The sequence below is a fragment of the Pollicipes pollicipes genome, unplaced genomic scaffold (genome assembly GCF_011947565.3).
Source record: "Pollicipes pollicipes isolate AB1234 unplaced genomic scaffold, Ppol_2.1 Scaffold_4881;HRSCAF=5763_pilon_pilon_pilon, whole genome shotgun sequence".
NCBI classification, from domain to species: domain Eukaryota; kingdom Metazoa; phylum Arthropoda; class Thecostraca; order Pollicipedomorpha; family Pollicipedidae; genus Pollicipes; species Pollicipes pollicipes.
The window spans coordinates 48,132,017-48,156,593 of NW_023596576.1; the positions used below are offsets into that span (position 1 = coordinate 48,132,017).

The 24,577-nt window shown below is 48.1% G+C and overlaps 1 pseudogene; it reads left to right on the top strand.

The window, feature by feature from the left end:
• Positions 1-1,024: 1,024 nt before the first annotated feature.
• Positions 1,025-23,118, top strand: LOC119101529 (sodium-coupled monocarboxylate transporter 1-like; annotated as a pseudogene).
• Positions 23,119-24,577: the final 1,459 nt, after the last annotated feature.

The window sequence follows — 24,577 nt, forward strand, 5'->3', positions numbered from 1 at the left end:
TTTTGAAATTATTCTTGCAATGCGTTAAATGGTCCGCACCGGTCAAAACGCCTGAAAAAGCAAAATCAAAATCGAATGGCGATGGGAATAATATACCGGGTGTCTTTAAAACGAATATTTTGTCCTTCGTGATCCGTCCTGCTCCGGAGGCGTCTCATTTTCTGCCAGTCCGGGAATGCCACTACCACTTTTACCTTACGTTACCGAAGATAGTGACGAGCGCGACAGTAGTAACTTTTGACGTTCAATACACTAGACAAGTCTTTGTGGTGCCCAGTGTTCTATTTTTCCGGTTCCAAACATTTGAGAGATCATGCCTTCGCCCCGTCACCGGGCCAGTAACAGTTGATCAACCCCCTACTTTCTCCTAGTGAGAGCAGAGGAGATATCTGGGACACGTTCCAAACTGTGGAGACGTCCGGCGTTATAAACGGAACAGCGTGCCTGTGATCAATGAAACAGTCTACTCTACATCTCTTGCCACCCATCCGACTGCGTCGCAGATCGGCCGCGCGGCGGTCTGTCGGTGCGCAGCCTGCCTCTAATCGTTCGATCATTTCAACATCAATCTACGCATCACTCCCGGCTAATGAGGAAATGGCTCGAGATGCGTTCAACCCACGTGTATCATTTAAATCGCCTAGCGGCGTCACAGTTCGCGGACAGGCCCGCGACTCCACTGCGCCAAGCAGCTAAATCGCGAACGCCGCACCCCAACATAAACCCTGCTTCCTGCTGGCCGTACAACCACTGGGATGTCCTCTGGAGCCCTGCTTCCGCTGGCTACACAACCACTGGGGCGTCCTCTAGACCTCCGCTACCGCTGGTCGTACAGGCAGCGAGGCGTCGGCGCGGACCAGTAACCTGTTTGACCACTCCGGACGCGGCTGCGGGCAGTAAACGGCACGGAGCAGCGTGAACCCGCGCCGCACTCGCGCCCGCGCGTGACGGCGCGGCGCTAGCGGCGGGCTCACAACAGCCGCGTACGGGCAGCTCACCGGCCGCGGCCAGAGACGGTGTCGGGCGCCCGGCGCGGCGGCTGGGTGGGACCGCGGAGCGCGCGAGTCGCCGTGTGAGGAGACGACGGCGAGGTTGGACTGGGGACTGACTGCGAACAAGTGGTGACGCGGATACAGCCGAGAGGGACTTCAGAAGGCTCGGCAGTGTCAGGTGAGGAGGGGCGGACGAGGGGGAAGAGTCCAAGTGAATCGGCAGCATCAGGTGAGTGCGGCAGACGAAATGGAAACGCTCCCATGACCTGACAGTGCCAGGTTAGAGGGTAGACCGGTGAAAGGGAAGGCGTTGTGCAGCGGCCGGCGCTCAGCTTTTACCGGGCGATAACGGTAGGGTTGGAAACCCCAGCCTGGCAGTTCTCGGTTGGCCACGCAACCACCGGCGATATGGTAAGTAGGAGCGATGCCGCGAGACGTATGTGGGAGAAGTTTCGTTCCCGTCCATTCACTCGACTGTGTGGTGCCAGGAGCCGCAGTTGTGGCTATCGAGTTTGTTCCGATTTCTGACAATCTCATAAATGAGCCGAACACGGCAATAATAATATACCGCACAAAAACGGGTTCCAGCCTTAGCTCACTCTGGCTCGCCGTCCAGATTCCAGCCCGTTGGCCAGATTCTCGCCCTCGATCCATAGCCTAGCCGCCCGCGGTCCACATTCCCTTTTTACAGCGCTACTGCCCGGGCGCCACGCACAGGTGCTGCGGTTTGTGTGCAGCGCGTTCGTTAACAGCTGCGATGATACGGTTGGAGCCGCGAATCGATCGCTGGTCTCTGGCTGGTGCTCCTCGCGCCGGTCGGCGGTCTCCAGATATGTACTGCTTGTTGGAATAACAAGAGACAAGATGAACAGAAGTCCTTGTGGCTACGTAACCTGGGGACGAAAATTGGGCGTAAATAATGAAAACCTACACAATCGGCAGGGTGCATCTCCACAGCAAGTGTACGCGCGACATGCGCGACATCACATTGTGAACCACGCGATTGCCCCCTACATTGTCTATTGAGGCATGATGCTCTCGTGTCCCTGGGTCCCAAGACACCGAAAAAAACGTGCAAACCCCCCAATAAAACAAAATCCGTTTTCCGGCACGTGTGCACGTGACCCGTGTGACCTAACATTTTCACCAGGCGACTGTCAGTTACATTTTTTATCAATGCATACCGTTTCCGTGCCGCTCCAAGCCATGGATGCCGAGATGTGGCAAAATACGCGAACACAGTTGAAAACAGCAAAATGCACCTCGCCGGCTCGTCTAAACACGACACGTAGCCCGTGTGATTGAAAATTTGGTGCCATCCAATAGCCCACTCGATTCACTATTGATACATGCCTGACACGAATCGCTTGGTGACATAACTGTCGAGATGTGGTGCAAAACGTGAAAATGGGCATAAGCTTAAAAATCCATCTTGCCAGCACGTGTGCACGTGACACGTGGTACGTGGGACTGTGCATTTGGAAGGGCACACTTTCCATTCAATAGCCTACTGAAGCGTGCTGCTCTAAGGTCACTTCGCGCCCTGATTGCCGCGATATCGCGGAAACGTGTACACCCGTCGAAAATAGCCAAATCCATAGTTCAACTCGTGGCCACTATGAGACGTGACACGGGTGATAAATCATTGTCATCTTCCCCGTTATATTCCTTATCGGAGCGTGCCACTCCCAAGCGTATCCGTGTCCTGGGTGTCCAGATGTGGCACAAGACGTGTAAGCCCGTGGAGGAGAGAAAACTCATGCTTGTGCGCCTGGCACGTGATACGCGGTTTTTGCGTGGCTCGTCTTTTTGTGCCACTCCCGGGTCGCTACGACTTGTTGAGATACCGGTGCGAGATGGCATAACTGGTCGGAGGCAGCGAAATACGGCAACAAACCACGGGTACAGGCGGCTGTTTGGACTTCAAACCACCACCAATGGCGGCGGGAGACGGGACAGCGCCGTTTCCTTTGTTCCTTGGGTTTTTTCCGTTCCGTAGGGCTTTTACGTTCCGTTGGGACTTAACAACCTGGCATGCAACCCATTAGTCTTGGTTCATTTGCGATTAAATCATTTCAAAATGTGATCAGCAAAAGAGTCGTAAGGAGACAGAATGAATTGGTCAGCACGTTTTTTCAGTTTTCAGTACTCCATCCCTGACAGTTGCTGGCGGTAGTTGGCGGTAGCGGATGGCATTTGCCACCAACTTTTAAAACTTAGCAGCTCGCAACTTGTCTTACAATTTCCAGCGCAATGGTGCGTTGCAAATCTTGCGACGCACGCTGAAACTGTACGCACCGCAATTGCGAATGTTGGGAAACTAAACTCATGCCTGTACCTGCTCTGGGAGTCGAGATGTGACCCAAACGTAAAAAGCCGTCAAAAACGGCTGATTCCGGCTTTCCAACATGTCTGTACGTGCCATGTGTCATGTGGCGCCAAAAGCTTACACTTATCCGATGGACCAGGCAACAATCTATGTGGCTGTGAAACTTGTGTGTCGTTACGGCACTTCATTGTAGAGATATGGCTCCGGGAGTGTACGCGTGTCTTGCTGTCGACTGGTAGTCGCCGAATTTGCGTCGAGACACAGCAAGTCAATGAAGGACCGCGTTCAGGAACGTCTACTGCGTGACAAACCCACACTCGACGTGATACCAGAATAAAAGTATCTGTGCGATTTTTACGATAAATGTTTTGCAGCGTCTGAGCAAAGCACGCAACCGGCGTGACCTTGACAAAGAGATGGTCTCAGCATTAAAGTTAGTTAAGTTCTTAATTGATTTTCCGTCTAAAAGCACGTCGTCACTAATCGCAAAAAAGGTTACACACAATACGCTACTGTTTTGTGCACATACACAAGGATACTTCAGGAGCGTTTCCAGAATTTCCCACTAACCGCAAGTGGCACCGTCCACCCACAAGTGCCGTCATGTCCCCTTTCGGCCCTTCACACCGCTCACTCTTCATGGTGCGTTCCAGATTGCATCGACAATCAGACAGATTGCATCGAGCACGTTGGTAACGCGGCGCGCACAGCTTGACGGACCGTTGTTTATGCGAAAGGGCTGGTATTTGCAAACGTTGCTGTAGCCGACAGCGTTAAAGTACATTTTCCACAGTTAGAAATATTGGAACAAGCAACCGACATGATGACAAAAAGCTCCCGAATATTCCTGGCATGCTTTTAAGCTGAAAGACTGCTACAGACAACACAATTTCTCTATCTAGTAAATATGCTCCTCAATGCGTCGATGTTTGGCACGGTCATCGCGCCTCACACAACATTGATTGAGAGCCAATTGACAACCGTTAGAATTGGAAACCGTGCTCACAAACGCGAGATATGAACGACTTATGAACGATATTTGTCTTAGCCTTCATTGACCGATCATCGATAGAAAGGCAGGATCTGAATGGCGTTACTATGGTGTCATGGATACCTGGGTGAATTTGAAATAGTCGGCAAGAAGTAGTCTGCACACCTTTACGATTGTGCAGCCCAGGAGCTAGATGGATTCCAGTCTAAAGAAGGGCAGGGCTGTGAACTGCACCAAATGGTCTTCAAGATTGCTACTCCATTGCCCTAGACATGATTGCGATTTCACTACCCTATACAAGATTGGTATTTCATCACCCTAAACAAATGTAAAATGGTCCCTTTAAGCAGAGTGCATATCCAAAAGAGCACGAAACAACCACAAAGTGCGGGCTGATCAAAGTGCCGAAACGTCGGCATCACCGGTCTTCGGCTAGCTGTGTTCCTGCTAGTTGCCAGTCTAAGAAAACTGACACGTGCCTTACATTCACTCATATTGTCATCTCAGACATGACCTCGCCAAGTATGCTTCCCTGTACTCTGCATTTTGTTCTGCATCTCAAGCCACCCGAATCTCAGAAGGCCCAATGCTGATGATAGGATCCTCTCCGACACAAAAGTTTTTAAAATGCATATTTTAAGATGGGCGTGACTGCATGCTCGTGGACTCCCGACTACATCACCTGTGTGAAGTCCCTGTTACACTTGCTGTTGTGTTGGCAATGCAATAGAAAAGATTGGCTGTAGGCATCATAAAATCACCAAAAGCAGGACGGTTTAGTGATGAGTTTTTATCATATGCGATCGCGTGCAGCGTTACAAAGGGAACTCACAACAGCGAAAATAGCGATTACAGCGAAACATCACAACATGATTAACTGGATGCTGATTAATTGATATATTAAAATTTGTCAAACACTCAGTTGAGCGATGATATATTACACTACAACACAACCTTCAAATATGCACGAATACAGAATTGTGATGGAGATGCATGGGAGGATCCAGGATTTATCAAGGGAGGGGCCAAATTCCACTGTCGCGCCCCCTAGAGCTCGGTGTCCCCTCCTACCTTTACAAATAGGTCCCGGGATGCGGGCCATCTTATTTTCTTTTTTCAATGGGTAAAATATCTCCCGCCAGAATGGACCGTTGGATTTAGTCCACCCCATTTCTATAGGTCAATTTTCTTGTATTGTTATGTTGAACTTTAAGACATACGGCTGTTTACGGTGCCCCTTTGGTGTAGCCTGAACATAAAGATTTTATGCATAAAAATGAGGGTTTTGGTGCCCCTTCACCACGAGATTTTGGTGCCGCTTCGGCCAGAGGAGGGTAATTTGGACCCATCGCCTCTACCTCTGGATCCGTTACTGTAGAAATGCGATTCTAACATTAAAACTTCCTCTGGATCCGCCTCTGTAGAGGTGGGATTCTACTTTTAGAACATTGTTACCTATTCAACCATCACATTTCAGCAACGTGATATCTGACGAGAACAAACCCAGCACTGGTGGAGCAGGTGGGCTTGCAAACAATTGAGAAGACAGGAAGCAGTACTCCGGCTTTTGATGCTACATCCAGTCATTCTGAAGCCGGTGATATGGGTCGGGATGCCAGTCACTTTGGCAGCACCAAGTCGGATAGAACCCAACCACATTCGTATCTATCTCTGCGGTGCGGGGCCATTAACTCGTTCCAACCTTTCAGACCCGGCGGACGATATGACGACCCGCCAGACCTTCAGCATCGTCGACTACTGCGTGTTCGGAGGTGTTCTCCTCTTATCGTTGCTCATCGGCGTCTACCATGCCATCCGCGGCAAGCATACGAACGAAGACCTGCTGCTCGGTGGCAGGAAGATGTCCATCATACCGGTGGCCGTCTCCATCATGGTCAGCTTTCTGTCAGCCATCCTCATTCTGGGTAAGACAGGGCCGAGAACCAGATGTATAAGTGTCGTGCTACGGGCCGGAGGACGTTAGGAAAGGGAATCCAGGATCAAATATCGCTCGATCCCGTGTGGAAGTCCAGTATATATGCCTTAATTAAAAATATTATATTTATCTATTTAGCATAACGTGGACATAAAATCTGACATATCATGTGCTTTACGAATTACAAGATATGAAGACCATAGCTGATATAGTATACTACAAACTGAAACACTCAAATGTCACTCGATTACACCATCCCCCCGCAAACCGCACTTCTCAGGGACGCGCCCGTATAAATTTCACAGCACCACAGACATCCGTATGGGGTCTGGGTCTGCAACGGCGGAATGACTTTCCCATATTTCAGCATGTGCGCCCGGAAACGTCCTGCGGGCTCCTCCTGCCGTTTCAGTACGTTTGGTGAAAACACAACGAGAGCTCTCTAGATCACCAACACCGGCGGGCAAACAATGCGCAAAATGCAAACACCGGCGGGAAATGGAACCTGCTCGTTCGATGTCGAGCTGGATTCTCGTCGTCCGCTCACGTGCAGGAGCGATGTCGTACTAACCGAGCTGCGCTCCTTCGGGCAGGCTCGCCGGCGGAGATGTACATGAACGGCGCGCAGTACTGGATCTGCGTGCTGGCCTACGCCGCCCTCCTGCCGGCCGTGGCCATCCTCTTCGTGCCTATCTTCTACCGCTGTGGCATCACCACCGTCTACGAGTACCTCGAGTTCAGGTCAGTGACGACCAGCCGTGTCGGCCAGGCCAGCTCACCACTAGTTTGAGCATGCAGTGCTGAGCGTTGTGTATTTCACACACGTGTGTCACGTTGGTCAGTCCTTCCAGACTCGGCTTAGATACAGCGTGCCACCTTGTGTCCTCCACTTATTGTTGGATCAGACACGTATGATTTGATCAGTAATACCAGTTTTCACCAAATCCTTCTGAAAAGCTCAGAATTTCTGTTTAAAGTAGCCGTTCCTGCAGGAGAAATCTTATTGGACTCTCTCCTCTCCACTATGAGAGTATCACATTTAGTTTGCCTCGGTTTGTACGACGTGATGTGTTCTGTAATGGTTTCAGCACGCTGATTTGTCCCAATATTGAGGTAACAAATCTCACGGAGGCTTGAAATACTATGTTGAGAAAAATAGACATGTGAACATGAAGATATTACCTTGCGAATTCTACCTAAAACATCATACTAAGGCTTTCATTTCCCACCCTGGCGCTTACCACAGCGGCTCTTTTCGAGGCGTACTTTGGGATTGGGAATGAGAGTTCACATAGTCCATAGTGACGTACTGGTTCAAACTTCAATAAATGCGCCACTCGTTAACGGCCCCGTGCCGCCCGCTGGACCGATTACAAATGTTCTTGAATTTGCACCGATGGAGGTGCTACGGCGGTTGTCATGACGACAACGATCGCGCAAGCTGCAGGAGAAGCGTAGTACTGTTATAAAGCGTTGACGGCGTAATTTGGACTCGAAAATTATATAAATTGATATCTTAATTATGTCTTGACCGTGCTGCAGTGACAACACCCAGCCTCATGAGTAGGTGTAACTAGTCCTGAAGTTTGTTTTATAGCATGACTATAGTATGTTTTTAAATACGCCAAGAAAGCATGCCAAGGTTAAACACTCACTTTATGCGACGTTTGTGCTGCGTAGATGCAATTATTTGATTCAGGTGCATCGAGTTTATTGCAGTTGCAATGGTGTGACGATAACCTTTACTCCAGGTCTGTGGTTATCCTAGTTTGGAAGTTTAACCGAAAAGTAACCTCTGAGGTCTTGCTTAAAGCTGGACTCCGAGTTTTCTGCTCCAAAGCAAGGTTTGCTTTGGTAAACATCCGGTGCATAACGCACAACCTACCAGAAGGCCAGCGCTGAGCGATGCAGAAGTTCTTTGGATGAACGTTTGTTTTTGAGATATTTGATGTCTGCAACCTTGCAATAGCCTGGTTCTTCATTATTTGAGGAGCTTTTTTACCCTTTATGAGACTTAATGCAGCCTTACCTTCACTCAACTACGCAGCTGAGACATTCCAAGACAAAGCGACAGGGTATAACACCCAAATTTCATATTTTGATTAAAATTCTTACAGGGGGTTGTCTTATGCCCTGAAACCAAGTGTACAATTTTGAGAAAAGCGGAGCAATGCTGAAAGGGCTAAATGGCCTCGGGTATTTTTGAGACGGCCAGCAAACAAAGACCTCTTAGAGTGCCTATAAGACGACCAATAATTATTCAAATGACACCAAGCTACGCATTGCTAACTTGCTATGCAGCATTGTATCTTTTGACTCCTTTCGAATTTTTCTTCATTTAATTTTCAAGGCCGTGAAAGCGTGGCCAAGAGCTACGTGACCTATTTTGAGCGTATGGACATTTACAATGTTAATTTTTGCCGCATAAGTTGCGAAGCATTTTTTCTATGACCGGAAGAACTAAGAAAACTGCGTCTTTGTTCCAAAAATCTTACACATTTGTTCCAAACCAGCCATGCGCGGGCTATCTTAGCGATTTCTTAAATATCGCTGGAGCAAAAGCCATTGTCGTCAAGCATGTTATTGGTTGGGAAAATGCATCATTTCACCGTATGCTCATGGTACAAGTGTATACGAATGTAATAGGGGTCCCTCCGTTCCCAGCAAAATTGAGCATAAATTGCATTGCGGTAAGATAAAAATAAGCAAGCTAAATCCTAGTCAGGTACAAAATAGCACCGTTCACGTTTCTCATCTTCACACAGGGCCCGGTCGAGTGATCATGGCAGTACCACAAAGTTGCGGAGGAGGGAGGGGGGTGGGACAAGTAGGGCAGCCTGGTGACGCCACTGCGAATGACAGGGAAACGTTGCGTACGTTGTAGCTTTTGATGAATTGGAAGGAAAGCATAGGTCAGCATTTCCGAGTCACAAGCGGATGGTCGATGGGCTGCTTCTCCAGCCCACTTCTCGCACCGCAAAAAAGCTACGAAGGCGAAGAGTTGCATCTTGTCCGGCGGGGTACAAACAAGGAGTGGTTCCGTGTAGATGGGCAGGGAAGAGTCGTCAACTAAAAAGGCCATATGACCTCTTGCCGGAGGTCAGAAAAACCTGAGCATTCCTGACGCAAAGAGAATGTAAAACTTTTTTGCGGGTCGAACCGGGTGTTCGGGTAAGCGCGACTGTGCAACAGTCCAGCAACTCCGATGGAACCACGAACAGAGTGCAAAAAAAGACTTGTCTTGGAGAACTTACGTGAAGTGTATGACGTCTACGAGCAAGAATAAAAGGCTTCTATTGGTTTCTCAACATTTCCTGCACTTCGCACCCGGCATGTATGTGTACATATTACCAAAATTGAACACTGCTCATATCCACTCCCGGCGTTCCTGATTTGAAATATAGTTAACTCCTTAATCACGCTGTATGCGACACAGGAAACTGTGGCCGCATGATGGAGGATTGTGAGGACTGTCAGGTTAGGGAAGGAAGTAATGGACTTTCTTAGCTCGACTTTTAATGGATTTGTTATATCCTCTCGGACAACTCAAAAGATAGCGACAAAGAGGGCACAACCACTGATGGTGATATGGATGGTGAGATTCGGCATAAACAGTGGGTGGGTACGGACTTCTGTACGCTACTGGAAATCATCGGTACAAAGGGAGACATCATGAGATCTCTTAGCCAGCAAATCGCAGCAAATTTACCGGACACCACGTTGTAGCTCATGGCAGGGTCTGTGTTTTGTCCACCTAAAGGCTGCTGCCAACGACGGGCGAAGTGGTTGCTCAGCGCGACTTCTCTGAAATTACCCATTCGTTTTGCAAGACGCGGCACATGGCCTCCACTGGACTGTCCTCAGTGCACTGTGCACCCGTTCGTAGCGTGCTGACGGGAGGAACGTGTGCTGCGCCATCGCAGCTACTGTCTCATCTCTGGTGGTACAAAGCATAACAACACTACGGTTCGTGCGTTTTTGCAACGACTTGTACCAGATCTTCGCGCCTATGTGTCCAAGCACAACAGCCTTTATCACATGGACGGCAATGCCGCTAGATACAAAAATAAGTACAACTTCATTCACGTGTGGCACCATGAAGCCGACTTTCGGGTGCCCTGTGGGGAACATTTTTGCCACGTCGCATGGTAAGGAGGCCTGCGGCGGGCACGACTAAGCGTGCATAACGCGAGAGAACCTCAGGCGCACCCAAGATGGGCAAATATGACGGCGGGGGACGTGTTTAGATTTCTGTCGAAGAAGCTGGTCAGCAAAATCATGGTCATGTGTGCATCTGAAGAGGAGGTGCCGAGCGTCGCGAACCGCCTCACAGAGCGGTTTTTAAAGCCATCACGGTGAAGGGCACACAGAGCCTTCAAAAGTTCTTACCAGTGACATCGATGACCCTGAGGGCTCGCCATCTGTCCACCGACGCGGGACATGTGGCAACGGTTGGACAGTATATGTGACTGTGAGCTTTCGGAGACCAAATATGTGGGCGAAAGTCAGCATGTCGAAGGAGTTGACTCGCAGATGAGTGGATCATGTCACGCATTAAGTCGCTGTGTTGCATGATTTTTTCGAGTCAAGTCATTATACCACGCCATTGCATAGACTCATGGTGACATGTGATTCGCTGCATGTGCAGCTTACGCGCACTGATGCGGGTGCACATGTTTAGAGTCAGATATGAATATGCAAATACAGTTCGTATTGAAAGCTATTTGACATTTTCCCCTCGAGTTAAGTACAATTTGAGTAAACACAAATTTTAAAAGAGCCAAAAGACGCATTAGATTACTGGAAGTTCAATTCTGTACACTTTAGATAAAATTATTCGAGCCACGGACTTTCAAAATTACGCATGTTAGTCGATCTCCTAAAAATGCTCGAGGCTTCAACTTCTCGGCCGTTGCTCTAATCGTTCTAAAAATGGAACGGCTGAATTAGGGGTATAAGATAATCTCAAACTGATACTTTCAGCGAGATAAAGAAAAAATGGGGTGCTATTTCGACAGCTTCATCTGTTGATTGTTCTTGGAATCGGCGAGCTAACATGTGCTCATTTCAATTGAAGCATCTTCAAGGTCGGCTGCAGAGTTACAGTTATTTAATTTTCCGTCGCCGTGGTGGAAGTTTTTCAGCTATGTCACGCTACGTACTACAGCGCCAAAGCTAGCCGCCACCTTACTGGGTGGTGTTTTGCACGTGCCGACGGCGTCCGCTGGTCGGATCTGGTCCCATATGTGTTATAACTATACGTGCCGGCAGTCTTGGCTGAGAAATATTGTGGGTAGTATGGGGAAAATGCTGTAATACGCAGTACATTCATATTCAGATTTACGTGGGCAGCAATGTTGGTCAGGGGCGCACCTACAGATTCCGTGGGCTCGCCCCCTCACGAAATGGCAATATTGAAAGGCTCGTTTGACTCCGCTGCCTAGAGTCTTAATGACCCTAGCTTGCACTCTGCACTCGAACTGGCCTTCTTTATGGGTAGTGGCTATGACTGCACTGCAGCACAGCAAATGTCCAAAAGTCGTTACATTGGATCTAACACGACAAAGAACATCGCTAACCAAATATCTCAAGCCCATTTGTGTTTCTCGTCACGTATTACTTAGAGCCAGCAGCCATGTAGCCAAACACAAAGGAACACCACGTGAGGGTGCTTTAAGTGGTGTATCTCTCGAAAAAGAGAACATGTCGCTAATAAAGTAATGACTGGCACCAAAATTTATGTTCTCGTGCATCAATGTTCCCCATGAAACAAATCGCTGAGATGTTGTCATGATTTGACCACACAAACCATCTCCTAACCTCCAGCTAAGTACAGGTATGCACGGAAAATGTGTACAGGTTAAATAACCTGACAGTACAAACCATCTCATAACCTCTAACTCTTTCCAGGTTTGAAAACAATGTCCTGCGAGCCCTGTGCGTGCTGATCTACCCTCGTCCGGACGTCTCTCTACATGGCCATCGCACTCTACGCTCCCAGCCTCGCTCTCAGCTTCACCACCACTCTGTCCCTGGAGGCCAGCATCATCGGTACGGCAGTCGTCGGCACCCTCTACACCACGTTCGTGAGTTGCATGGCGGCTTGTTCGTATAGTTCTCGACGGATGTGGGATGCTATTTCACTGCCAAAGCAAATCATAATTGTTTGCACATGAGGGCGAGTTGGACATGGCGATACATGTGCTCACTGAGGACTTGGGGCGATGGTACATGTCCCCTTCGGAATGGGAGGGTCGAGGGACAGGACATGGTTCATGGTGTTACTTACTTTATACTTTATTACTTTATATAGCCACAATTACTTTATATAGCCACAACAATTTGAGTATTATCTGCACCTTTTTGCACCTCTTAAAGTACCAAACTATTCAAACTGGAATTGGATCTCTACGGGTATCGTTAACCTTTCCAATAGCGGCCACCACAAATCACCTATCTTTTTCAGAACCTTATGTGCCCTAGTTTACCAGCAACGCCGTTTTAAAAGCAGGATTCCGTCTAAAACATTAAGACTAGAATTGACTTATCAATGGGTATCATTAGCATTTCAAGGGCCATAGCACATCACAGATTTATGTGGGCCGCACCCGGATTCCGCCGGTCGGTCCGTCAGTCTGGACATCCAGTTTTGCCGCGTTTGCGCATTCCAGCAGAGTAGGGTATGGATCTGAAAGCCTCATTTTCGGCACAAAACCGTGTTTCGGTTTTTGTATTCCTTTGTGACATTTTTTCTACGCGCTGTGCGACTCGAAAACAACCCTGAAGCTCTAGAAGCTTCAAGGTTAAAAGCCTTGTAAAAGGGACAACCTGGACTTACCGTACCTCCAACTTGGACTCTCATAGGCCCTGCTTTGGACACATCGCAACCCCAGGTTCAAGACAAACGGTCCATGAGATTTTCCGGGGCTAAGGGATGTGGTCCCCCGAACCCCATGGGATCTTCAGCCGATGCCCTGAGCGTTTAGCGTGCCCTGAGAAGCCAGAGAGGTACATCGGTTGTTGGGGGTTCCTTGGTAGGCTAGAGCGTCCATTGCTGGCTTACCAGGCCCCTGAACGGCAAGCGGCTGACTGAACAAAGAGTCCTAGACGTTTACTCATCTATTGGGCGTCTAGAGGTCTCCAAAAAGGTTGGAAAGACACACAAGACACCGAAAAGGCCCACGAGCAGCCAGAAGGGCTCCTGAGCGATAGGAGTGGCGAAGAGCAGTCCTGAGCACATAATAGCACTTTCGGGTGTACAGAGGGTCGCGCGTGCACAGCTAAATGGCCCTGGCGACCAAACGGGCCGCTGTACAGGCTAGTGGACCCTGAGTAGCCGGATGAACACTTATGTGGCCAAAAGGGTCCCTTGAGCAATCAAAGGTGCCCATTGGCGACTGAAGTGGCCCTGGGCAGCCAGAGAAGCCCCTGAGCAGGGAGAGAAGAATGTTACCGGTCAGGAACTCCTCAGTAGCCATAGGGGCTCCTCAATGTCCCAGAAGGCCCTGAGCAAATAAAACGGCCCATCAGCTACAATAGAGGCCGCGAATACCAAGGACCCTGAACACACAATGCGATGCTGGAGCCGCAAAACCGCCTTTGGGTGGCCGCGAGATCCCCTTGGTGTTATGAAGTGATTTTGAAAGGCGAGAGGCCACCAATGGACCTTCAAGCGACCAGTGCGCCCCCCACTGGCCAGAAAGGACCCAACGAACGGCCAGAGGGGCTCGGAGCTGCCATATGGCGTCCGCTGAGCATGTAGGGGGGACTAATGTGCTACTGCCTGATCTTCTAATCTACTAAATAAACTCATGCAGTGTTTCTCATTCAAAACACTCATTTTTATTCGAGCTATGTGAGACGAAGGAGGTCTTCCCTAAGGATCCTTGAACATCAGACCCCTAACCTTTTGATTTGTCGCGGCCATGGAGTCCTCCACTCGAAGCCCACGGGATCTCTAGCTCATCCACATGTTCGTGGCGAGCGTTTGCCCGCGAAGTGCTTCCCCATGTTGAAGCATGCCGACTACAGCTTGGCGTCTCGTCCCACAGGGTCTGAAGGTCATAATCTGGCAGTCTGGTTCTCAGGGAGGTCTGAAGGCCGTGGTCTGGGCTGACTGTTCTGCAAGCTATCGTCATGGCCGCAGGAATGGTGGCCATCATCATCCAGGGCGCCATCAACGTGGGAGGCTTCACCAATATCTTCTATATCAACGCAGAACACCAGAGAATGACATTCTTTGACTTTACCCTCAACCCTTGGCAAAGGTAATGACTGTCTCGTGGAGCACACCACAAAGTTACGGCACATGATGCTTACGCATCAGTGTCGTTGCCACAGTACCCAGTTGTTAAAATCATATCAGCATGCAGCTGTCCACGCTTATCCGACGGGGGGGGGGGGGGTCCGCAGCCGGCAAAGCCATGAGAACTGTGTGTTGAGAAATGAGAACAACGCCAGGTCGCCAACGCTTAGCCCGCATACATCAGTGCCGTGTCCCCCTCCGCACCCATCCCCCGTCCAAAGTGCAACATAGGACAGTTTGTGACTTTCCATCCATTTATACTAAAAAGCTACAGATAACTGCAGGAATATGCCCTGGGCAAGCACTCGAAACGTCTGGTGGATGTTTGCGAGTGATGGGACAACCGCCACACCGCTTTCAGGCACAACTTCTGGAACCTGTTCTTCGGCACTCTGTTTCTTTGGACAACTGTGTTCGGTGTGAATCAGAGCTCCATACAGCGCTACCTGAGTCTGCCTACCCTCAGGGCCGCCAAAGTGTGAGTCAATATCGGCCGGACCTGGACACAAGTTGCAACTGTCAACGAAAGTTTTGCCGTATAAGGTTCCGCGCCGGTATAGTATGTATTTAGTGTTCCACTGCACTGGATAGTTCAGTAGGACCGTGGAGCGGGGCAGGGGTGTTGTTATCCTTAGAAACAAGTAAGAAAGTAGTTTAAGTGGTTGACCATTGCTTCTGACAGTTTTAACAACGCCAATTTACATCAATAACGAAACAAATGATACAACTGAATGCCAAGTCTTGCCCAGCACTTGCACCTCCAGTCGTTCAAATGTCAATGCAACATGTTAAGTCGTCTGTTGCAGGGCGTGTCTTCTTAATGCTCCGGCCATTATTCTGTACATTACGCTGGCATGCCTGACCGGCCTTGCCATCTTCGCCACGTACGCCGACTGCGACCCGCTCAAGATGGGCCTCATTGAGAAGAAGGATCAGGTGCGGGCGGTACAGTGACTCCAACAGCACCTTCTGACACATTTGAACGCGCAGCTCAGGCTTGCACGCGACGCACAGTCGGATTCATTCCGTTTGAATCGCAACCATCACATGCTACAACTTGCAGATTGTCGACCAAACCGTGCATACCTCACGAACAGGCCAAAGTGTTCAGATGAACCCAAATGGACTAAGCGAGACAAAAAATCGTGCCTGGATTCAGTGGGCAGAAATTTGTACCCCCCTCACATCCCCATTGTCTCCAACGATTCATGGCGTATCTTTTTTCCATGCGGTTTCTCTGCAGTCTGAAATATTTCTGCACAGTTTTATCCTCACCACGGACCCAAAGAAAGGCCAATCGCCTGGTAGTACCAACACTGCGACAGGTTGTTAGTTCGCGAGGTTATGGCTTAAGACAGGAAGACCCGTGGCATGGTTTGCATCTTCAGCAGAAGCCTAGTGAGCGAGCGACGCTGATTTCAAAGGTGGTGTCATGCGGTTGTTCATCTTTGTAATTATTGTGATTATTTTTAGGCATGTTTTTCGTTAGTCGTCTTCCCAACGCTGGAATCATGCAGAGACGCCGATTACGGGGTGTAATACTGCATCGGAGCACAACATGTCGGAGCGCTTCTCAACAGGGGCACAGAAGTGAGGAAGGCTGTGCATAATCTGAATAATGACGTACAGTAAGAATGGAAATTCCACGTGGCAAGCTGACACAAACGCTGTTGGCAAACCAATCTGCACTCGTCACAAAAGCAAAGATATGTTCAACTGCCGCGCCAGGGTTACAAAAATAACTGATGTTTCAGCTGGTGCCCTACTTCGTGTTGGACCAGATGTCCTACATCACTGGTCTGCCGGGCCTCTTTGTGGCCTGCATCATGTCTGGAGCGCTCAGCACCATTTCGTCCGGCCTCAACTCGCTAGCAGCCATCACGTGGCAGGACTTCCTCAGCAACATCAGCTTCTTCAAAGACATGTCGGAAGTCAGGCAGTCGTGGACAACACGCCTTATTAGTAAGAGCCTATTTACTGCCTGCGAAGCATCGTGCGAATATGTCAAATCAAGGGGCGTTGTTTCACACGTCCGCGGGCAGTTCAACCAAACAAGGGGGAACTTTGTGGAAATGTTGAATTGTCATCATGAGTATATCAGTAAAAATTAGTTAATCGGCATTAACCCGCATAGTCATCCGTAACCAAAGTATTTTACACTAACTACAATGCCACAAGGTCAGCCACAACAAGCTCCACTCGACTATGAACTTGTATGAGACGTTTGCAAGAACTGGAATGAGACTGCGTCGCCAATACAGAACTGTTAGACATGACATTAGCATTGCCTCGTTGTCACTTCGTACGAGTGCATCGTGCAATGTTTTCTGTTACAGGCTTATTGTACGGCTGTCTGGCTATTGGCTTGGCCTTTATGGTCAGCCAACTGGGAGGAGTGCTCCAGGCGTCGCTGGCCATTAATGGAGCCCTCAGCGGTCCAATTCTGGGCGTCTTCTGTCTGGGCATATTTGTGCCGTTTTCCAATGGCAAGGTAGGCAACCATGTCCCTGACCTAATGTCATAAAACGAAACTACGACAAACGTGCCCCTAAATCGTGCTTTGCCTCACAGGTCAGAGAAAGGTCAACTTTAAATCCGTTTTCGAATGGCAAGGTGAGTAACCATGTCCCTAATCTAATGCCACAAAACGAAGCTACGGCTATTGTGTGTCTGAATCGTGCTTGTCATACGGGTCGGAGATAGGTCAACTATGAATCGGTTTTCGAATGGCGTAAGTCATTCGCGCACACGGCGTACGCGTGAAGCTAAACAGCGGGTCACACCGGGAGCGGAGCGGTTGAACGGAACGGGAACGGAACGGAACGGAGCGTAAAAACGATTAAATCCTTATGTAGCTGGTCGACAGATCTGGAAACAGCGTTAAGTCTGGCAACAGCGGGCGTACGCTCATCACTGAGCGCTGGCTCAGCGACTCGCGGTCCCATCCGCTGTTGGCAAACAATGATGTGCATTGAGAAAATTATATGTGGTGTTGACAAAGGTATAGCTACCAATGGCTCATCAAACTTAACGAATTGTGACATTTGCTATGTTTATCTCTAACCTTTTGGTCAGAAATTCCGCCACGATGGGGAGTTGTAACTTTATTTGTTGACTGACTTAAAGTTGATTACAAATAACACAGACCAAGGTATGCCCATTCATTATCGGAACCAAAGGCTTAGGACCTGGGGAGGGGACTTTTGGTGGCCTTGGTAGCAGTAGTAATCATAAGAATTGCTTCCAGGCACTCAGGTGTGAAGACCACATACCAGACCACTAGAAATATAGAGAAAAATACACGAATCGGATCCATACTGAAAAGCAAAAATGATCAATATGACACTGATGTCAAACATGAGGCACGTACATTCAAAGAAAAATTAATCAACGTGCCATTAATCTGCTAAACAACTTCTATCAATGAATCATAAGCAAAACCAAGGGCTTGGGACAAAGGGAGCTTGAGCACCATTGGTAACGTTATTTTCAGGCGCCGCAGATGTGAAAATCGCATACTAGACCATCCAAAATTTAGATTAAAAAATGCACGAATTAGACCGACATTGTAAAGCTAAGCTGGCTGTAATGATGCCGATGGTAAATATTACGCACAGTTATTAGCAACACGCATAGAACCCATGTTGTTCCTTTGAGTGCCAATGAAATAAAGGGAACAGTTTCAAATGAATTAATATTGCTCGCCTTTGTCGACAACTTTAAGCTATCATTTAACCACTATCAAAACCAAAAAATTTGGTGGTGGATGTAGAAATCGATAAAAAACTGGGAAAACACAATACTGGGGGAGCACGTTTCGGGGCGTATGCACCATTGGTGATCACGAGCATTGTTTTTAAACACCGAGGGTGTGAAAACCACATACTAGACCATTGAAAAGCGTGGATAAAAAGCATGAATGTATCGCAAGCTGAAAGCAAACATGATAGTAGTGATACTGATGGCAAGTATTAGGCAGGACCATTAATAACAGATATTGAATCACCGTTGACTCTTTGAGTGTCAGTGCAATAAAGGACGCAGTAAACTACAAATGAATGCATGTTACTAATCTTTGGTGACAAATACAACTGAATGTATCTTGTTCACCTGTGATATCATCTCCATGGTACCTATGTCCGTGACGTTGGTGGTTTGTTCAACGATTTATTCAGGGACGAGATCCGATTTCTCTGAAAACGTGCTATATGATAAACTGCGGCACGAGAGCATCGAAAATGACATTTCATTGAAATTTACCCGTATTTTTTTGATGTCATGGAACTCTCCATTCTTTGAGCGTAAATTTGATCTCCAAAGGTGACCTTGAACTTTCGGGATTGTTTACGGACGCGAAATACTGTGGCGAGTATTCTGATTCACAAAAGTTTTACATCAGCCGGTAGTTTTTTCGTGATATTGAGTTTTTCGTGAGTTGACCTTGATATCATCTTGGAAGTCACGTGATATTGCAAAATAAACGGTATCATCGATGTTTTCATGCATCATTGACCATCTCACGTGCTATCAGAGAAATCAGAACACGTCGCAATATAAATCGCCGAATAAACCATCCACTTCACGGACATCTACGTGTGCTGCGAATTCTGACCGAGGGCTTTCCTTTTTGTGTTGTCTTTATATGGCCTGTGTGCCACATCATGCACCCATCGACACATTTTGATAGGTTTCACAAGTTGCGCAATCTGTTTCGTCGCTCCAAAGTGGCATCTTAAATGACCGGTGAAGACAAGTCAAATGCTCAGCATAAGGAAGCTCTAGCAGATTAAAAAGACCCATGTATCAGGCACCACATTTACACAATATTAATAATCCTATAGGTATTTACTTAGGCGGCACATTTTGTCTCCGCAGAGATTAATAGCTGGAAACAGCACTATTGTTGCTGTCAAAAGCTGGACAGGCTATTCAGTGAATTTTCACAATGCAGATTGTACCTGAAAATGTATTACTTCCAAATGTATGACAACATGTGCGAAACGATCAGTGCATTCATGTTGGCTGAATGCCAGTAATAGGATTAAACAGTGTCAAGAGTTATGAAGTGTACAGTGAGTCCAAGGTTCAAGCACACCCTAACACTACTTCTCACTCAGGAGTGTTAACTAGGTAGGTCCTAGGTACTTTTGATGGACCACCTAAGTCAAGAACCTGTCATACAGGAAATATCTTGTATTTGAGGATCATGAGGCAAGCATCAGATATGATGAGGTAAGCTCAGTTATAAAGATTTGTGTGCTTTTAAGTAGAAAAACTGCTCCAGACTACACAATTTCTCTCTTCATTAACCATGTTATACAATCTGTCATTGTCTAGTAATGTCATCGTACCTTGGATGACATTAATTGGGTTAATTGGCGGATGTTTTATCTGGAAGTCGTACTCACCAACGCCAGAGATCAACGACTCGACAATTGTTTTGTTTTGGCCGTAATCGCCGCATGGCTCATATGATGGCAGCGTTTTAACGACGGATTATGGCGTCATGAATGCCTGGATCATGATCTTGAAACAGTGCCCCCGACATAGCCTGCACATCTCCGCGGGCGTAGAGCTCAAGAACTAGACGGGTTTAGGTCTTAAGAAGGGCAGGGCTGTGAACCGCTCCGAATGATCTTCAAGATCGCCATGTTAATACAAAACCCCATAAAAATATTGAACACTCCCTTTAATACAAAACTTAGCATGCCATTGTAGATTAGGTGCACCAATATTGACTACATTGCTTATACCATGCAACGTTTGGCATAGGTATGTTTTCAGGGCTATGGTGCCTAGCTAACTATGCCTGAAATTTAGTTCAACTGATCGCAAGGCAAGCACAAATTTACCTGTGGAATGCAACAAAAGCCGTATCTCTGTGGCAGATGGGCAAAATGCGATAAGCATAGCTCCCTGCAAAATTCATGCCCCTCAACAATTTCAGTGCCAATAGAGTGCCACTGACATACAAAGGCTATGGGGTCTACATGGACCGTATCACTGCATTGACACACCCGTTTTCGTGAAGAAACATTGAATTTACCTCACAACTCGCTGAAAAGTGTCGTACTGCGTAACCAGCCATACCAGACCTCCAATGGGAGAAAGCTTTTTTCAAAGCAAACTCGATTTGGCCCTTGAACGTAACTGTGTTGGAGATGACTGGAGCAGTGAATGGAATAATTCACAAGAACAGAATTCACTGCAAACGAGATATTCGCCACCCTGTTTTCGCTACTTTATCGGTCTCAAACTGTGCCACTCCTGTTCGCGCTCTGCTTACGTTCCGCTCAAAAAGACAAATAGAACCCATCTTTTCAACATAGCCCAATCCCACCGAGCGGAGCAGGTCTCCGACGTACCGTCACGTCCTCACACTGCGAACGTAAAAAAGTACGAGTTCCATCCACCGGGCAATTCACATACACAACATGCGACGACCTGGACGGTCGAGCGCACGACCGACTGGGGCTCGGCTGACCTAGCACCGTGTCGTTCCGGCAGGGTGCCGTGGTCGGTATGCTGACCGCCGGCGCCATCAGCACGTGGGTGGTGTTCGGCGCCTACGGCTCGGGAAAGCGACCCGAGCCGCTGCCCACCTCCATCGCCGGCTGCACCGGCAACATGACGTCGCTTGTCTCATCCACCACGCCGCCACCCATTGACACCAATCCAGTGCCAGCAGTGGAGGAGGATGAAAGGTATGGTGCTGACGCAGATTCCCGGCGGCTTGAGAGTTTGGATTGATTGCTGTTTGGGTGAACGCACATTCATGCCATTAGGATCTGGCTAAAAATATAACGAGACTTACCACGCTCCCTAATTACGAAGCGGCTTGTTTTGTTAGCTTAAAAAGAAGGCATCAACTGATTAGGCGGCGTTCACCAAACATATTTGGCTACCTTAAAGCATAATTTCCCCTCGTTTTTAAGGCTAAGGCAACTGACACTCAATCTCACTCTCAATCAAACTATCTCACTCTCAATCAAGCTATCTCACTCTCAATGAAGCTATCTCACTCTCAATAAAGTTATCTCACTCTCAATAAAGCTATCCCACTCTCAATAAAGCTATCTCACTCTCACTCTCACTCTCACTCTCACGCTCACGCTCACTTTCACTTTCACTTTCACTCTCACGCTCACTCCACGAGCAAGACACAATGACGCCAAGACATAAAAGGTATGCATCTTTCAGCCCGCTATTTTTTTCAGCTTTCTCCACCAATACTTTTACGGCATCTCGTACCAGTTGTATAATATGATCGGCTGCCTCATGTGCGTCATCATCGGCTCCATCGTCAGCCTGTTAACAGGTCTGTACGGACAACTGCGATGCACCTGACATTGCCTCTTCGATTTGTTTGTGATCGAATTTTGATAGAGCTAGTCTCATTTTTCGTAAATTTATGAGGGCCCAAGTTTAGTCTGCCTTGTAATACATTATTCAGACAGCAACACAGGTAGATAATGGTTCGCAGGTATGGGGAAGCTTGCGAAGTGCGAGTGGTCTATAGCCAAAACGGGTAGACCAGCAGTAGTGTCTGTTGCGAACCAGATGTGTTCTCAGTTGTTACTCGATGCTGCTCGACCGGTTCCATCACACAGAAACAGCAAAAAGCCGTCGGTGACATCACAGCTTGCATTTCTTTGCTGACCTGACCTTTTTTAGCACGAATCTGTGACACTTGTATCTAAATCACCATTCGCTCTCAGGATGCAATCGACGGGAGGTGAGCGAATCGCTGGTGAACCCCCTCGCTTACAAGCTCTTCAACTGGATCAACCGCTTCAAACGTGACGATTCCTCCGACCCGCGATATGCCGCCGACAACCCCATCTTCTCCATGCCTACGTACAAGCAGACTGAGGCGAACTGATATCATTTCGTTGTTGAATCACATGTGATGTCACTAACTAACCCGAAGAAAAGCCAGTTGGCCGGCCGCGACAGAGCGCGACAAGCCTGGCCGATGGCAGCACCATCTCCCACGCGAGCGCCGGCACCGCGCGGGTTTATGCGGATGGCTGACCATCTATATCCAGCGTGCACGCTATTGGTATTCTACGAATCCACAACGGCGCGCAAGTTCCGCGAGAGCCAACACGCCGCGTGCGATGTGTGGGCACCTGCGGACGATGTGCTCTGCCATGCCGTGGTTGGCCTGGCAGGAAGGATGATGCGTTTGGGTGTAGCGGCTGGTCCTCGTGGTTGTCGGCTGTGTGTGATTGCTGATTGTGATTGTGTTGTGATTGCTTGTCATTAAACGATGTTCGCACAAAAACTGGCGTCTGTGGTGGAAATGGGAGGCGTTCGAGCATGGTTGTGAGAATAAACAAAGTGGCTAGTGATTAGGCGATTGGGAAACACATGGCGTGTTTCATTACAGCGTACAGGTAAACACATCTGTGACCAGGTCTTTCGAGCACCGCAGCTTTCTTCACAAACTCATTTAGGAGTATGCAGAGGGAAGAAGCAATTATTGGCTGCCAGCTTGGAATGGGATCGAATACCGATTTTATGGATGATGCGGATTCGAGTGTTCGTGATTCAGATAACTTAAAACGATGAACCCCACCACTTACGACTATTCCTGACGAAGTCGTTTCACACCGAAGAACATGGTACCCTGTTCCCCAGCCTTGTCTTGAGCATAACTTTAAGCATGTTCCTCTTACAAGCATTCAAATAACTTAAAGGGAATATTTTACCTTTGAAGATAGTGAAGCAGCCATCAACTGATGGAACAAGACTGCTCCTTGCAGCACAATTCTCTGCTCAGTAAATATGCTCCTCAATGCGTCATGGTTTCATTACGTCATCGCATATTGACCAACATTGGTTTAGAGCCAATGGCGGCCGTTGTACCTGGAAATCGCACTCGCGAACGCCAGATAAGAACGCCTTGACAATTATGTTTGTCTTGGCTTTTTTACTGGAAGTATCCACTCTCGCACCAGAAATCACATCTGACTGCCTGCTCACCATGATGAAAGCAGTACATTTTATTTGCCTTGCTTTTTCAACGTATGCACTTTGCAATCATTGCAACATGCTACTGTGCCAAAAGGTTTGGGTAAGAAATGCCATGGAAGCTTGAATCACTCTGTTTAGGCAAAAACATATGTGAATATAAAGGCATGATCTCGTGAATTCAACGAAACTTAATATTGCAGCTTTGTGGTTTCACCTCTATGGCGTTTACCACAGTGGCTCTTTTCGAGGCGCATTTGGGCCTTGAGAATGGGAGTGGTCCATAGCGACACACCGGTTCAAACTTCAACCAGTACGTCTCTCGGTAACAGGCCGTTGCCGCCCGCTAAGCCAATAACAAGCTTGTTTTTAATTCGCACCCGGAGCCCTGTCATCCCCGTGTATCGCCATACGTTTGTTATAAGTGCCACGAACGCGTGGCGCAGAAGACACAAAATAATTTCGCCAGCCCTGACTCGCGTCGCTGGCGCCGTTTGTATTTGCTCCGTCCACCCTATTGATGTGCTGTGGGGATTAAAGCCTTTTTGAAGTGTGTTACGCACGATGCCGTTTGTGTGTACGGTAGCCTTATGTAAACCTGTAGGTAATGTTAAAGGCGTCAGGGTTTCCCTTTTCGTGATTCTAGTGTAAGGTGGCATTGAGCCGCTAGTTGCAGCAAGTGGTGAGTGCCTTGCATCGGCACTCAGTACTTGTATATACGAGTGCTTTGTATATCTGTTGTCTCGCACTATGTTTGTGTATGGGTTATGTTTTTATACCTGCATTGGCAAAGATATGTACCCGCCTGGTGGTGCAGAATATACTATATTGATGCTATTATATTAAGAAGCTGATATCCCCTTTCACCGAATCCTGACATTGCTTGGATAAGTAGCCCCTATTTTTCCATAGATCACCTTTTAGATGTTCCTTCACTTCCTCTCTTGCCTTAACAGCATGGTTGGCGATGGTTGCAGCCGCCAGCTGTTTCCTTGCTGGGTCTGCCATGCTTTGGTTCCAAGTAAGTTGGACAGTTATTTACGGTGAC